This window comes from Onychostruthus taczanowskii, unplaced genomic scaffold (assembly GCF_017590055.1).
Source record: "Onychostruthus taczanowskii isolate IOZ18803 unplaced genomic scaffold, ASM1759005v1 scaffold1, whole genome shotgun sequence".
NCBI classification, from domain to species: domain Eukaryota; kingdom Metazoa; phylum Chordata; class Aves; order Passeriformes; family Passeridae; genus Onychostruthus; species Onychostruthus taczanowskii.
This window is the reverse complement of record NW_024496525.1, coordinates 15,388,523-15,406,022: the sequence shown is the minus strand read 5'-3', so window position 1 is coordinate 15,406,022 and position 17,500 is coordinate 15,388,523. Positions and strand designations below refer to the sequence as shown.

The following is a 17,500-nucleotide window of genomic DNA, read 5'->3' as shown; positions in this document are numbered from 1 at the left end:
CAGATGACAAAAATCAAGAGAAACCATGAACAACCTATTACCCAGAAGCAGCAGTTTAATAGCATACTTCATTTCAGCCTGTAGCCTAAAAGATACAGACTCTAAAGGAAATAACTAGACTTTCAGAAGTTTCTATATAATTGCACAGTTCAGGTCTTCTCATTAGCCAAGCTACTCTTCTTCAGATTTACATCTCTGACTGTAACAAAATCTTTGTTGCACGGTGCACTTAGGATTTTCACCCTTCAAATTAATTTCTTTTTCCCACTGGAAACTAATTCAGTAGCACCCCCGAGTTTTAGGCTTCCATTTGCTGCTGGGAGAGCAGCCTTTTCTGGACATTACAGCCCAGCATAACACTAAGTATGTGCCTGATGTTAAACCTGTGCTGAACTTTCCTCAAGGTAAATGGAATGCAAATGAATGTTTCGTTGTTTTGTTTAATATGGATGATCTCATGCACCTTTGAACTGTTCTGCTGCCAGCTGCCACTTACCACTAACAGAGAAGTAAATTTTATAGGATATGCACTGGATCATTTTAAACTAATCTCCACAAAAAGAAAATAGTTCATTTGGAGTAAAAAAAAAAGTGTCTGACAATGCCACCTCTGTAAGTTGCTTTGATGGGTGTAAGAAAGTGGGAGAAAAGCCCAAGGTACTCTAGCTGGTGGTGTAGCCACACAGCTTATACTTTATTTCCATAACCATTTATAAAAACACAGCAAAATGAACAGTTCTGAGCAGCTTGTGCTCCTGTCATAATGTACAACCTCTCAGTACCTCATGTACAATAATACCTCCATGAAAATCAAGCTGTATTGCTTCTGCTTCTTTGTACAACACTTTGCATGACTAAGAGCAGCAAGTGACAAGGTTCTCCAGTTAACTGAGATTGATTATTGTTGCTTCAGCACATCCATAATCATGATGCATGCAGCATGGAGAGATGGAATTATTTTCAAACACTGCCCTGATTGGTAGAAAAAGCCTTCTTTTCTAACAGAACTGAAAATGCATAGGATGCATGCAATATGCTCTAGAGGAATGGGTACTGCCGTAGCGGCCAAAAGGTCTCATGCCACGCATGCCTCTGAGCAAGATGAGTCATGCATGCTGACTGCATTTGGCATTCTTCAGTCACTGTGGTCAGCACTACAAAGAACATAAATTTACCAGTTGTTACCACTCTGCAGTATCTGTGATATTACTGTTTTACTATGAACAATAGTGAGAATCTGAAAGGACAAGCAATGAGTGTGGTACATGGTGAAAAGTACAGCAATTGTAGGTCTGGATTTTATTTCAGTAACATTGGTTTTACAGCTGGTTAACTGTACTGACTTCAAAAGAATTGCTGCAGATTGTTACTAATGAAGTGACTAGAGAGTGTGAACATCTCTATCTGCTCACAGCAACAGGAAACTGAAGATTCTTTAGCAGAAAAATGGGTTAGCACATTTTTTTCCTTTTCTTTTTCAGCATATATTTTTTAAAGCCATTTCTAAAAATCTCAGAGGACTTAACATTTTAAGGAAGTCATTGTTATGCCATGAAATTCTGGAAGTTATAAAAATATCTAAGACATTGGCACTTCACATTTGGCAACTTCACTGTTTAGTGAATAGCAGAAGTATTCTGAAGTTCAGGTGACTTTTCAAAATCAGAATAATCACATCTTTTGGGAGGATGTGATTCCTGGGAAACAAGGAAGAATTTGCCCTTTTCAACAGACATATCAATATGTTCAAAATTCTTCCTTACTGAGCTAGACAACAACAAAAGTTAGTGCTAAAGTAAATCTCATTTGATCAAATGGATTAAACAGTAGTTTGAGATTGCAGAAATGGACAGTGCACTGCAAACTCCTTAATGATTAAGCAGTGATTTATTAAATATTTTTAAGGTGAAATATAGTTACAAATAGCTCAGTAATAGAAAAAGCAGAAATTTATCTATGCCATAATGAATTTTCTGTATTAGGATTAACACACCAAACTGCAGATAGTTAAATAAGCATTTAAATTACTAATTTTCTCATTATTTCATGCTTCTTGAGATACTAAGTTCCATGTAACCCAAAACCAAAGATTAGAAATGAAATATGAAACAATATGAAAATCATCACAATGTACAGCAATTTATAAAATAATACATCAAGAAGAAAGTGAAACACAATGTAATGTGGTATCAACAGTAGAACTGGTTTTCCTCTGGACTAATGGGTATGATACCTCCCTCTTCATAATTTTACAGATCACAGGACTTCTGAATATTGAACTGCTTGGGCAGAAATGCTGTGTTCTTTACCAATCCATCTTAATTTCAAGTTTAATTCACATATCTCAAGGACAGAAACTGAAAAACTTTCTGGATAAAGTTATGTGTATGCTAGTAGAAAGAGGAGAAAGAAAAACTTATTTTCAATATTGAATCAAATAGAATAAAAAAAGACTTTCAATTACTGTACACACGTGTATATACACACAGCAGTATGTAACTCATTTAGCTTAGGTTACAAAAAAAATTTCCATGAAATAACAGCAATTTTCATTAAACTGTTGATATCAGTGGAGGCACTTTCAATTTAATTCAATGTGGGAATATAGAACGAGATTCAAATTACCCTTTCAGGAAACGAGAAAAGTCTTTGCAGTGTCTCCCCAAAGGCCAGGGTCAACTTTTCAAAAGCAGCCTTTGATTCTGGATGCTCAGCCTGAGACAGCTCTTTGGAAAATTTTGCCATGGATATACAATCCATAATACCTTTATGTCAGGTAGCTATCAGCTAGAGAGTTTTCCTGTTGGGACAGGGTGGGGGCTTGTAGCCTTCTGCAGCTGATATCAAGTGGCACCTACTGTGTCAGGAGCAAGTATATTCAAGGCAGCTAACACTAGCACTGGGTATTAACAGGTATCTTTGGACACCTGCTTTTGCTCAACTCAGGTCACATTTTCTCTCATACCTTTGGTTTTAGTTTCTCTTCATCTTGTACAGAGATTGCCCATGGCAGTTCTCTGTAATGCTATATAACCTAAGAATGATGGAATTAAAGGTCTTAATAAAAGCCCCTGTGACCCTGTGCCAGTCTGGGAAAGGAGCCCTTCCAATGGACTGAGAAACCTGCAGTCTGAATCCTGACCGAGACCACGGTGGGAAGGAGCCTCTAAATTAAGTCACTCCTGTAACTTCTGCCTTTAAGACCAAATCAGAATGGATTTGACCAGGTACATAGTAGGAAATTGGAGTACTGGCTAAAAGATCAAATTTCACACCTTTCTCAAAACTTTTTCTAAAACATATTTGCATTTCACAAAATTGAGTAACGAAAGATTCTACTGTTTCTTTGGAAAAGAGGAAAGACTTCTCATTCACTTTTCCGTAAAGACTGTGGAAAATATCCCCAGAACCTCTCTTTTGTTTAAATAATTATTCTTGCATTTCAGGCCAGCCCGTCTCTTTCTCAAGGCAGTCACAGGTCTTCTCTACTTCCATATCAAATTCTCTCCCTTTCCTTTAGTCTCTTTTTGTGTCCCTCTGGAAAATTCCATCTGTTTTTATTGCTACTCAGAACTGGAGATCATTCCAAGTTTGAAAGATACAAAAGTCTTACATTACTACATTCAGATTTAAGAGCTGAAAGGTGAGAGCAAAACAGCTGCCAAGATATTTAGCTTCAGTTTCAGAAACTGTGAGGAAGACAGGAAGATAGGAAAATAGCAGCACATAGAAAAGAAAAAGCAGGAAGTTACAGAGAAAGGCAAGAGTTATACATGATGCAGACAAATACCATTTCCAAATAATTGCCTTCCTTTTAAAAGTGATTAGTCATATTTATCACTTAGAGCAATACTTTCCACAGTCAGATTATTTCAGGATTCACAATGGTGTTGGTGGGGAGGGACATGCTGATGGTTTAGGTGTCTACAGCTGCTTTTGTGCTATTCCTTCTATGTTAAATTAGCCACTAGCCACAGATCTAGACCCTAAACATATTGCAGAAATATGTTGGGTTGTGTCTTTTTAAACCTTTCAATTGGTTTACATTTGTGTTGGGTCTGAAGTATTCCATTCTGTGAGTACTCGTACATCTATATAACTAATGGAATGCAGATGGATGACTCAGCATATTGGGGTGTCCTCTGGGTATCTTGTATCCTCCCACACTAAGGATGAGCCTCACAACTCGTACGCTACTCCTTCCAACCACAACATTAACATTACATCATGACAATTGACATTAAAATTTAATGACCCTCGATTTGGCACTTCACTTTGGCAAGGCACACTGATATTATAGCAGATTTCAAAATTGATACCAGACTTACTACAGTATTAGCCCATTGTCAGCAGTCAGTGAGCCTTTTTGCAAACATCCTGGAACGTCCTTTCCTCATTGTGTCTCTTGTCCTCAGCTACAGTCACAATATTTGGTAGTGGAGATCACCTGTTAGCTTCTGCTGTGGAATAAATTTCCTTCTTCCTGCACAAAAAATCCATTATTCTTGAAGAAGGTGTAAATCTGGCTTAATACTCCATTTGTTTTCCAGCAGCAAAATGAATGATCTTGTTTCAATTACATTTACAGTAAAAAATATAACATTTACAGTATTTGAGTACTTTGGCTGTTTTATTTATGAATATTGATTTCTGCATAAGGGTACCATTTCTGCTTTACTCTTACTATTTTGGTGAATGAGCACACTAATATTGGCTCTTAGGTGAGCCACAGCAGGTACTGCACAAAATACTGCTGAGACTGTGAGAAAGCTCTCGTCATACTATTTAGCAACACAATGCCAACAAGGATGAGAACAGAACATTTCTCTCTGGGTGTTAGTTCTTAGATATATTGATGTCTATGAAAGTTTTATTTTCAGAAATCAGCAGCTTTCAATCAGACTTTTTAGCAGTAAGTGTTGCAGTTCTAAACTACTGTATGCAATGGGAAAGTGTGGGGTTTTTTTGCATTTCTTCAAATACTAAAACAACAAAAATGGCTACAGAGTAGCAGTGTATCAGGTACCCCAACACTACACCTGAAAGAGGCATTCCTAAGGTAGATCTAATGTTTTTTCCCTGTGGTTTGCAGCTGCCAGTGAGATGCTAATAAGTACCACATGGACTGGCTACTCTCTATTGCTCATACCTGTCCACTAGAGACAGAGTGGAAATCACTGATCACACTTCAGCTGCCTCCTTGACCTGTAGCAGCCACATGTTTCCCTTAAAAAACCTAACTAAACTAAAAACCCCCAAAAAAAGCCACCACAAAATAAGCAAATAACACCACCCACAAAACTGTGGGGATTTTCTTTTGATCAGTTTTACACATTCTAAGAAAAATGTTGCACTTACTACTTTTCCAAATTGAATACTATCAAGGTTAAATATGGAGCTAAATAAAGTGATTTTTGTTTGGGGAAAAAAATGCTCAAGGGGTAAATAGCCCAAAATCCCAACCTTAAAATACATAAATCAAGCAGAGATACAGATAGTCCAAGGTGCATAGATGGCTTTGACTTTAATGGAACAAAATACAGAGATCCTTTAATATTCAAAGCAGTCTATAGACCAACTGGATTAATTGTATTCAAACACAACATCTATTAGGCATTCAGAAATAACTCAAACATCGCAGTGGATAGTGGGTCTTCAAAATGGGATAGATTTTGCAAGGCATTAATTATTTTATTATTAATTTTATTTTCATGTAGTGATGTATCAAAATGCCCTGGGAAGAAAATATCTAGACAGAAATTAAATACATGGGCCTCAGTTTTGTCTTTTCTAGCACTCTGGTTTGAACTGTCTCACTGGTTTACAATGTATTTATGCATGTAACAATAAATAAGAGCAAGAATTATCCAAGAGTATGTATATCCACTCCCGTTGAAGTGTTTGATTTCTGAAGCCAATTTAAGATTTATCTTCATCATCATTGTAAATAAAGAAAGAAATAAACCTGATATTGCAAACTTTTGGAATAAGTTTTATCAAGTACTTTACAGATTGTGGTAGCTTGGTTTGGTTGGATAAGAAAACAGTATATCCATCTTCTGTGCCATCAATTAAAGAATGTAGACCTGCAAATATAATGCAGTTGATTGCTTCCCATTAAATGCTCAACTTTTAGAGATTCACACAATGACCTGGGAGCATGTATATTCTCCCAACTCTGACATTTCTACTTGGCAGCCATGTTATTTTATCAGCACAGTGTCAGCAAACGGGACGTGTGGCTTCAAATTCCATCAATTATCCACTCTATTATGTGTGCAGTATCTCACAGACCATTTAGAAAACTGACTTGACCTAGTGAGAAAGAAGCAAGGAAGACTAAAACGAACAAAGCATTAGTAAATATCTACAGAAAGTCTAGGGGTGCTAGAAATGGCCAGTCCACACAGAGTTGGTGTGAGGCACATCCCTGATAGCTACATTGCTTCACCTAATTAATCTGGTTCCATATCTCATTTTCTAATTTCTATCAGCAAATATATGCTGACAACTAGTAACTTACCACACCCTTTCACTTAGCTTGAAAAATCTACTTCAAATCAAAATTACTACTAAAAAAAATACGAAAACTTATCAAATGTAAAATTAGATTAAGAGTCAATCAAAATCCAACTGTGAATTTATCATTTCAATGAATTTCAATGAATGGTTTAAAATCTGTTCAAAATCTATTTGAAAATGAATATGTAATAATACAGGCATATCTCTTTTTCAAAGCTAGTATTGTCAGATGTATTCTGTGCATTATAATTCATGAACAGGGTAGATGACTATTTGAGAAGTATTAAAATGAGCTGACTTTTCAATACAAGTGTCTGGACAATAAGTTTTTGTATTCTTGGCCATTCAGAAATGTAGACAATTGTGCTAGAAAAATAATGTGTATTGTAATATTCATTGTACAGTAGTAGTATAGTAAGTGGCAATTCTGGACATTACAAGAGACACAAGGATTATTTTCTGTGATTGCACAGAGAATACTTGGATTTCTTGTGAAGCTTTTGCATTGGAAATGAGATTCATCAGTCTGAACAGGGCAGGGTTAGAGCCCTTAGCAACATGCTTATTTTGTAGAAGGTCACTCAATAATAACTTCCTCTGCCCTCCAAGCTTATTAAGACTGACTGGCATATATTAATGAAAACACCTGATTCTCCAACCATAAAACCCAGACAAAGACTTTATTTTAATATTAAGGAAGGAACCCTTAATTAGCAGGGTTTCAAAAATGTCAGCTTCTTCTATTAGCTGTTCTGGTCCATCAAAGCCATAATCCCCACTGTCAAATTTCATCACATGATAGACAGTTTGCTGGCTATCTTTTTTTTTCTTTTAACTGATCATACTGACTGAAGCTTTTTATTTTGCCATCACATTTAACAAGTTTGTATGCATTTCATTGTTACACTGCTGATTTTACTCCTTTTAAAGTCTGCCTGTGTCAGCTAAAAGAAGAAAAAATGTGGGAAAACATAAAGTATTACATATTGATACACAGAGATATAATTAAAGACTTTTGGGGAGAGTTCTCATTCATAATATTGATTCTTTTCTAGGGCATGCAAATGTGCTTCTGTGAAAACACAAATAAAAACTACCATTCACAGATGAATTTCCATTTCAGGCATGTTAAGAGAAGAAAAAAATACAAATTCTTGAAATATTGCAAAGACCTTTAGAGATGCATGTTCTTTAGAATTAACACACAACACATTTTCATGCTGCATAAAATTTGTTCAAGTAGATATTACTTGCACTGCCCTCCAAATGAGAGACTGCATCAAATTTTTCTGAAATAAACATACCAATTTAAAACGATTTATATTCTAGCTTCATTCAGCATTTCCACATTTGGTAAGCATTCACATTCACAGGAATTTATTTTTTTGACTTACAAGAAAGCAATAGAAGACTTCTGTCCTGTCACAGACTTTTAAATGCCCCATGTATACTCTCCCAAGCATGGCCTGTGGATTTGATAAAGCCAGCACATACCTATGTAGGTTTTTGCTTCTTTAACAAGAAAAGGAAAATTTATATAGAATTTGTAGGATGACATCGTATTTAGATGAAGTACCCTACTATGGTCTTTCCCTGCCTTTTTTTTCTCCAAATATTTCCTCTTAAAAGTTTAGATTTATTTATTAATAATTTATGAAATGCTGCACACACAATAAATGATACAGTAAAAAGGAGTCTTAGTATTGAAGTTATAACTGAGTCCAGGTAAGAAAAACAAATTCCCAGTATTCCAGAAAAAGAAATAACTTTCTGAGTGGAAGAGTATGGGTAACATTTACATTTTAACACAGGAGAGAAACAGTCTGAAAAAAAAGACCAAGGTATGCTAGAGTTAAAAAATAAAAGGTACAGACTTCTGCCAAGAACTGGAGGCAGCATGAGAAGCACAAGAAAGCCAAAATCAGTAAAAGAAATTGAGACAATCTGAGAATCTGTGAAGCAGAGTTGTCAGAAAAAATAAAAATGTAGGGATACTTACAGGCATGTAAGAAAAAATCATAACAGTCACAGTTTATTCAGACTGAAGCAAAAAGTGAGACTGAGGTTGGAGGAGGAGGGGAAGATTGCAGAAATGCAGGTAACCAAATGATTAAGAAAAGGATAGAGATGAATAGACAAATTTTGGATGGCTTTGTATACAGGGCGGTATGGAAGGCATGGAGGGGTAACAACGATAGTGAATCTGGATAACAGGATGACAGTCAATTTTAAGTTGAGTGAAAGAAGAATGGTTAAAATATGTTTATAGATGTACTTTTGCAGTACTTGACATTAGTGAAGAGCAGAAAGGAGGGAGGACGTCCTGTGGCCTGAGAGATGCATATGGACTGCAAAGAGGCAAAGAGTCACGGGTTCTGAAGACAAAAGACACCTTTAGAGCTCTGTGATATTTTTTGTATTTTAAATCCTACAACACCTAATACATTTAGGAAACAGGCCAAAAATTCACTTCTGCTTTGATGGAGATATGGTCAAGAAATGAAGGAGGTGTTTGAAATACAACTGCAAGGGTCAGTGAGAATGACAATACTCACAGAAGCAAGAGGAAAAAAAATCCAAGACTTAGGATTATAGAGGCTGTCGGAAATTTTTGGCAGAAATGAGAGGTAAATGGTGAAAACAGGGCTGAAGTCAGAAAATCATCAGCAGAACAGAGGGAAATTAAGAGCTAATAGAGGAGATAAAAAGGGAGAAATCAGAGATATGCACTGAGAAGTGCAGAAACCAAGGAAGGAATTGGTGCTTCTGAGGGAGAAAGACAAATGCAATGCAGAGAATAAGTCTAATAAAGGAAGAAAAGCAAAATATATTCTTTGCTAAAAGACAGTCTGTAAACTGACTCACTAGCTACACCTTGGCCATGTAACTCAGATATTTAGTGAAAATATATGTTTCCTACCCCAGGGAAAGGATTCCAGTTCTTCACACAATGGCTAATAATTGCATAAAGCTATATGTGTTTATTGAAGATCCTTGTACCACTGTCTTTTTGAATGCTCTGCTTAGACTTTACTGCTTCCTGAGTGCCTATATTACAAGTGACCAAGTGTGTTTCTCAGGTGAACTTACATCTAGACACTGCATTTGTTTTAATGGGTTTAAGTGACTGTGAACATTTGCTCATATGATTTCGCTTTAATTTAATTAATTTAGTAATGTAACTCCCTATTTAGAATGGAAGATTTCCTTGGATTTTGAATAATACATCTACGGAGTGGAGCAACAGTGGATGGCAGCAAGATAATGAGGCCAACACATGAAGTTCAGTTTGCCCTCCAGCATCACTCACAACACCTACTAACTAAAAACCAGTTAAACAGGAAAGCTATAGAAGTTTTAGACTCTGAGCAATGTTTATCTTGCAAGGTATATGACAACTAACCTTAGTTTTGAAAGCAGTTTTTTCCTATAAATGCATCCAATTAAAGTTGTTTGTCAAAACATCTGTGAGTCACTTTTGGGATTCCACTGCAGAGTAAAATACAAAAAAAATATGGTCCCCACTTTCAAGCATTTTTACCAAGTAAGCATATATTTTAGAATGTTTCCCTTCTCTTATTAATTTTTTTTTGTATTTTTTATATTAAATGGTTCTCTTGTTTTAATTTTTATTTATCTCCCACAGCTAATGCATGACAGCATCTGTCTTTCACAACAAATCACAGTGAGGGTCTTTTTGTTACTTCTTTGAACAGTCCTGTTTTTCTGGCAGCACACAGGCTCTGTCAGGGTCCAGTATCTATCTTGTACTGCTCCCATTCTGAATATGCAGTTGATTCCATGGGTATCATACAGGAACATAGAACAAAGAGAGGAAGAAGAAAAAAGAGCAAGAGAGGCTTTTGTGATTGTCAGGATTCAGATGTTATGTGTCTGGCTAAGGCTATGATCTGGAGATGTCCAAGATCTGGTTTGTCTTGCTAGCCACCACCATGCAGTCCTACAAAAATTGCATAGAAGGGAAAGGCTCCAGGTACCTAACATGCCAATAATTAAGAAATTCTCCAACACTTCTCTTTACAGTTGCCTTGGCAAATAAATATTGTCAGGCCTTGATTGCACTTTATTTTCACAATATCCTCAACATCCTTTCTCATGATGCCTAATATTTGGGCTACTTTTGCACATTCATTTGACAGTTTCAGAGAACTATCCATAGTGACTCCAAGACCCTTTTCCTGAGGTGTAACTAATGCTCTACTTGAACATAGTTAATAGTAGTCTCTGCTGTCCATAGAACTGTCTCATCCAAGAACAGAATTCCATTAAAAATTATTATCATATTTTGGGTATGACAGCATCTTAAACTTCAGTTGTTCTGCAGCCATGCTTGCAATATCTGCTTGGGAAACTGTGTGGTGCTGCCTTGCTGCTGGATTCCAGGTGGTCTACCACAACCTGGAACCTTCTATGTTTGACTGGCCCTTCCTAAGCCTCTAGTCAGCATTGTGATAGCACTTTAAGTTGTTTGAAATCATACATGGGGTATGATATGTGTGTTTTATATCAGACGCAGCCAGAATGGTGTACTTATGGACTCACGGTGCCTGAATACAGCAAGGGATAATGAGGCTTATGCAAGGAACAGAAGGGAGAAAAAGGTAAGAGAGCAGAAGGACAGCATAAGGATGCAGGCAAATGAATAAAACTGATTTTTTCAGTTGCTACAATTTTGGGTGAGAAATTCTGGGGTGCCTTCTCTAGAGCAATGCCACTTTTGTGGATCAGAATGGTCAGTTTTTCACTGACAACCAAGAATTTCAAAACACTTCAGTTGGAAAAGAGTTTTATAATCACTGACTGGAAATTCTGCCTGCTGGCAATGTAAGCTATTATTTTTGTATATAGTGTGCACAATTAATACTAGTGTATTTGGACCAATTTGTGCTGCAAATAAAGCTGTGGCCTTTCCTTGCCAAAAAGAGTGTAATTTCAAGCCATCAGGATTTGCATCTTGGGAAAGGATGGAAAATGAATATGCCAAAGATAAAAGGAAAAATATACTGCTTTAAAGAAATAGTAAATCACTGAACGTAAGAGAAAGGGAATTAGGTTCAATGATAGTTCAGTATAATGTTTTGTTTCTTGCCTTTTGTCTTACTGTAGGAAAGAACTGAAGGAAGCTAAATGAGGTCTCATTATAAATATCTAATCAGACTTTTGCAGTCCAAAAACTGCCATAAACCACATTTTCCTATGTCTACAGTCTATATTCAAAATGTAATAAAAGTCTTACATTTCAGACTTTACAGGAGTTTAGATATACAGACTTCATTGATGGGAGTGCATGGTATATAGCCCAAAAGATTAAATACATTGCTAAAGATATACAAATTTCTTACTTCCTTTTTCAAAGGTGGTTTACATTTTTATACTTCTCTGCAAAATGCTTTTCACTAAATTCTCCTGTAAGTATTTTTACACATTGAGCTGACTTTTCAAAAGAAAGTAGAAGCTTGGTGACAGAAGCTGTACAACACCTGTGCAAGCCTATGTACGACTTAATTCTCTTTCCTACATGTGAGACTCTCAATGGATTTTTAAATCCATTTTTAAGCATTTTGTAGCATTCAGACACAAATACTGTGAGTCTGCTTTGGAGAGGAGTTTGAGCATGAAAGAATCATCTGCATTGTTATCAATTAAATTGCCATCAGTACTGCAGGCACCTCTGGCAGGGTTACAGGCTCCAGAGAGTTTGGATTGACTCACAGTACTAGGAATAAAGGTCAAACTGACTCTCACCTTTGCAGCACTGATAGAAGCCCTATATAAATCACTTGATATACAAATATTTATTTATCAACATTTAGCTAGTCAACAGCATGGTGTGGTCTCCACATATTCCATAAAGAAGATTGTTTACATTTTCTGAACTCAAAGTAAAAGTCAGCACTACCTGATGCTCACTAGGATTTTTTGACTACTAATATGTCATAATTACCAGGGTTTTCACAAAGCAAACAGATTAATTTCTAACTATATAAGGACCAGTCTTACATTCTTTTTTAAAGAAAAAAATGAACTTCTGAAATGAACTGCACAACAGCTCACCATACTGACATATTGTGATCTGTCCCAAATACAAGAGTACATTCTTAGCATATTATTTGTGTCAGCTTCACAAAACTATTACAGTTTCACTTTTTCTTTGTGTCTGTAATGGTTCCCCATTGTCCTGATAAGTGGGCAGTCATTTCTCCCTGAACAGATAGAGCTGTGAAGGAGAATTATATTTCAACACTTATGTAACAGAGATTAATTGATTGATTAGATTATTAATTAAAGTTTCCATTAAATTCTCTTTTTAAAAAGCACAGGATCATGGATCCCCAGGGCTTTTTCTAAACCTTGAAATCGTAAACAAGAGAATGCATAACTAAACATTGTACTTTATCTTGTGAAGAATAATTAAGCCAATGGATGCATTGCTATGAAGAAAAATATTTTTTCTTCCAAAATATACTTTTTTTTTCATAAAACCTTAGGAAAAAGAAAGCATTTTTTGGGTTTCCCCTACTGCAATAGAGGAATAGACACCAAAAGTAATGTTTTAAACATAGAGGTACCCATATGTATTGTGTGCATTCTGTTTGGGGTTTATAGGCTATACATTTTTAAGAAAAGGTAAAGAAGTGAAAACATGACTCATGTTGTTTTAGATTTGAACTGATGGTCTACCTAGAAGTCCCAGCCATATAATATTTGAGAGACTGTAGAAAAATAAAAACAGCAAGTGGCCTTTTAGGTAACCCATAATTAAAAGCAATTTTGAGCTGTCTTTTCAGGGAAGCTACCCAGGGGAAGTATTTGCTACCTGTTTGACCTTCACAATTGTGAGTCCTTGGCAGTGTCAGCGACCCTCTGAACTGAATTCAAAACTAATCTCTAACAGAAAAAGAGAAACAGAATTCATGCAAATCATATTAATTCCAACATTTCCCCAGTGAGCTGGGTATAAACTACAGCCTAATTAAATATTTTTTAACGATGTGAGTAATTTTTGCCAAGGGGCGGATTCAGGCGAAAATTTAATATGAGATCACAAAAGCTGTTCCCAGCGTTGATTCTGTAAATTAATGACTATCTGCCTTATGATAAAAACATGCTGCCAAGAATGAAAATGAAGTCAGCAAAGCTTGCTCTATTTGTCTAACAACCAAATATACAGAATGCAAAACTTTAAAGGATATGGAAAATTTCCATTGTCTGTATGATATATTCCTGATAAAGATGCATGACACTGACAGCATAAAGCTGCTTTATGTTATACAAGACTATCAATTCTTATTGGTTATCATTAATATAGCATTAGCTACTGTTAGTTATGAACTTTAGTGAGGCAGTGCCAAGCACCAACATCAAGAACCTGAGAGGCATTCATTTATGTGTGGGTAGGATAATGTGCTATTGACCACTTCATGAACTGGGTGTCTCTAATACACACTGAACGTGGCACAATTTATCAGAGCTGCTTATAAAAATTCAAGCATCTTACCTAACACTTAAAAAGACTTATTGTTGTAGTATCTAGGCACCAATCTTAAGTGCTTGTCAGAAAGAAGATCTCATCAAAACAATGTTATTAGTGTTTTCAAATAATAAATGCACAAAAATGAAAACTATGATCAAGAGAAACTATACAAAGGAACAGGAATTACTCATGCATAAGTCTGTCCAGATTTTTATCATGATTTGGAAATTAAACAATAAGCCTTATGTGATTAAAAGGCTGCTTTATGAAGTACAGTATTAGATCAGATACTGAAGATATTCTAATGCAAAATCCTCTGCTTAACCAATAAAAGACTCCATGCCTTTTGTTCTTCTCATGCTAACCTAACTTGTAACAAGACCGCCAGTTAACACCAAGGAATTACAAAGCATCACCAGATGACAGGTGAGCAGGACTTGGTAGCACCCTGGTCAAGAGGCCAGCCCAAAAATAAGGCTTTGCAGCCTTATTTATTTAAATTTCTGCCAGTGTTGGCCACTGAGACTGAATTTACAGCTTTTCAATTAAAAGGTCATTCTGTGCTAACCAGCATGCCATTGCCTCATTATAATCAGAAAATTAGTGAGAAAAGACTAGCATGAATAATATGAAGGAGACAATCTGAAAGGTGAAGAGGCATGATTTTCTTGCTTCATGAGAAAGGGGAATAAAGCTTGCTGTTTAGAAACAAATATTTTGCTTATAGTGCATGAAATAAACACTTTACCATTTCTTTCTATTTCAGAACAAGTAAATTGGTCATTTTCTGTAAATTAGGCTTGACAGATGAAAGGATGGTTTACCACTACTGAACAGTGTAAGTTAGGGTATAGCTTCATATGAGATGAAATGTCTATGTGAGATTTCAAGTTTCAAAGCATCGCAATAGAACTTTTATGTTTCTTAACTAGAGCATAGCCTTTTTGTAAGTGTAATAATTTTAAGCCTTTAAATAAAAACAATAACTCAGAGAAACAGTTAATATCAAATATATCTTAGAATATTTATTAATTTACTATTGAAAACTGAGATGTAATTCAAAATTCAATGTGCCTGTGAACATGCTAGAAATTATGAGCCATTGAGTACAGAAATGCAAACTACACAAAGGATGAGGACTTTTGCAAATCCCCTCAAAACGCTGGGAGAAACTACTCAATCTATCATATACAAGCCATAGAATGTGTAGTCTTCCAAGCAGCCACAAAGCTCTACAATATGCACAAATAGAGGAAAAAAACCCAAACATAAAAATGCGATACATTTTAGAATAACGAAAATGTTTCAAACTCACAATTTAAAAATTTTTACTTAATGAAAACCTGGAAGCTATCCTACTTTCAGTCTGAAAGCAGAGTTCATCATTAGGGGAAAATGACGAATTTTTGCTCAACATTGTTAATAAGTTGTAAGCCTCTGGAACAGGAAAAGTAAGCTAGAGAGCATGAAACTATTTTCAGGAAGAGCACTTAGAGATTACAGCCAAACACTTTAATGCCCTCCATTCTCTGCAGTTACCTGCTCTATGTTCAGACCATGACCCACCCTCCAAGAGCTTTGTTCTCTTCTAGAGGAACTCATCCTGTACTCAGCAGACACTGATGAACCCACACAGACACAGCCAGTTAGTGGCAGCCCTGACCTGCTGCTTTGGATAACCTCTTGAATAGCTTAGAGACACGCTGTAACCCAAACTGAGAGGCTGAGGTCCTTCTCTTAACGAAGCCTGACTGAACAAATTTTTTAATTATGCTCTCACTTGTTTTATTTTCCAGGAATGGAGACAGTCTTTCTTGCACACGTGAAGTAGTCAGAAACTTGCCCGTGGATTTTCCCACATGACAAAAGAAAAAGAAGAAAGGAACATGAAATTCAAGTTTCCAAGACCCCTACTACTGAATCTCCCCCTCTGGAGAAAGCAACTGCAGAAGGTAAACAAAAAGAAAGTCTAGTAATTTATTTCCTATATTGCACAGGATCTTATGGAGACCTTCACTCTATAATAGCATATGAAATGAGAGTTGATGAGGTAACCTACAAAGAGAGAGGAAGAAATCTCATGTCTATCTACAGTTTTTATTTTATGCAGCTGTAGCTGAGAGATCTTGTGATAAAAGCGTGCCAATATTTACTGCTCTGTGCATCACAAATCCCCAAATATATTATTAAATAGAAGCAAATTTGATAAAAACAATAAAAACATTCAAAAGACTAGTGTAAGTTAGGTGTCTACAGACCTTTGAGAATTAATCAGCTGATTTCAAAGGCCTGTGTAACTACAGATACACGGCAGATAATTTCAGCTGTGCAGTTCAATTTAAGGGTAGAAAAATACAGGTGCATAATTTCAAAAAAGAAATATAAATCAGGCCTAAGTCATTTGGGAGTACTAACTCTAGACTAAATAGCTTGGCCAAATAACAAATAACAAAACAATGCATGAAGAGTAGGGGAGAAAATAACATTGTGTACAGAGAGAAGGAAGAATTGAACAACTGTGCTTAAAGTCCTATTTCTTGATTCTCGTAAAATCTAGGAATTTTGAAAAGAGTTTGCCTAAATAACCCTTTTGTATCTTTAATTTTTTTTAGAAAATTATTATTTACAGAGATATTCATAGCTGTGTCAGCCACTGGTCTTTACAGGGTGGGAAACTTGCATAATATAACTGCAAGACTGGCAGTTACTTTGTGTTTTCCCAACAATCCTAGACTCTAGAATCATGCAAATAGCACAGAATTTTAGCTTACCTCTAAAGATGCAGAAAATTGCTAGCTCATAATGCAAGACTTCAAAAACTTCAAAATCCACAGAGTTAAAAACATGTTTACATTTCTGATGCTTAAGATAAGACCTTGGTTTTTCCCCCTAACTGGTTATCTTTTAATGCTTCAAGCTATTGACAGCCCTTTGGCAACAGCTCTGTTTTGTTTAGATCTTAAAGGGCCTGATGCACTCCTCACTGATGCTAGCAGATGCCATTTTTTAATTTACTTAGATTATTGATCACATCTTCAGACCACAACGAGGGTGATAATAAAAAGTATGGAGATTACATAATTCTTGCTGGAATTTTGTTCCGTAATAAAGCTTTGAAGACAGCTTATGCTGCAACAACTAATGAATATGTGCTAGACTTTCTGTGCAAGGCAGAATATTTCTATTAAGTGTCTGGATCCCTTCACATTCAGTTTGTTTATGGAATGGGATTTTTAAACATTACCAGCAGATTTCTTGATAAACCAGTGTGTAATGCTGCAGGAAAGAAAAAAAAGCCTTTTTTGAATCAAAGATTCAGAACTGAGCTTTGCACTATTTTGTTGAGGCTGTAGATTTCACTCTCAGTTCTAGAAACCAGCCTCTTTTCTCTTCTCTGTTCTTTATTTGGCAGAGTTTGGCTTCTGAATGGGTGGGTGAAATCTACAGCAGCTGTAGTAACAAGCAGTTTCAAACCTTGAATAT

The 17,500-nt window shown here is 36.0% G+C and overlaps 1 protein-coding gene across 1 annotated transcript in view; it reads right to left on the bottom strand.

The window, feature by feature from the left end:
• The window catches only part of NPAS3 (neuronal PAS domain protein 3), a 589,216-nt gene that overhangs the window by 98,201 nt on the left and 473,515 nt on the right, over positions 1-17,500 (bottom strand). The gene's annotated exons all lie outside the window — the stretch shown is intronic.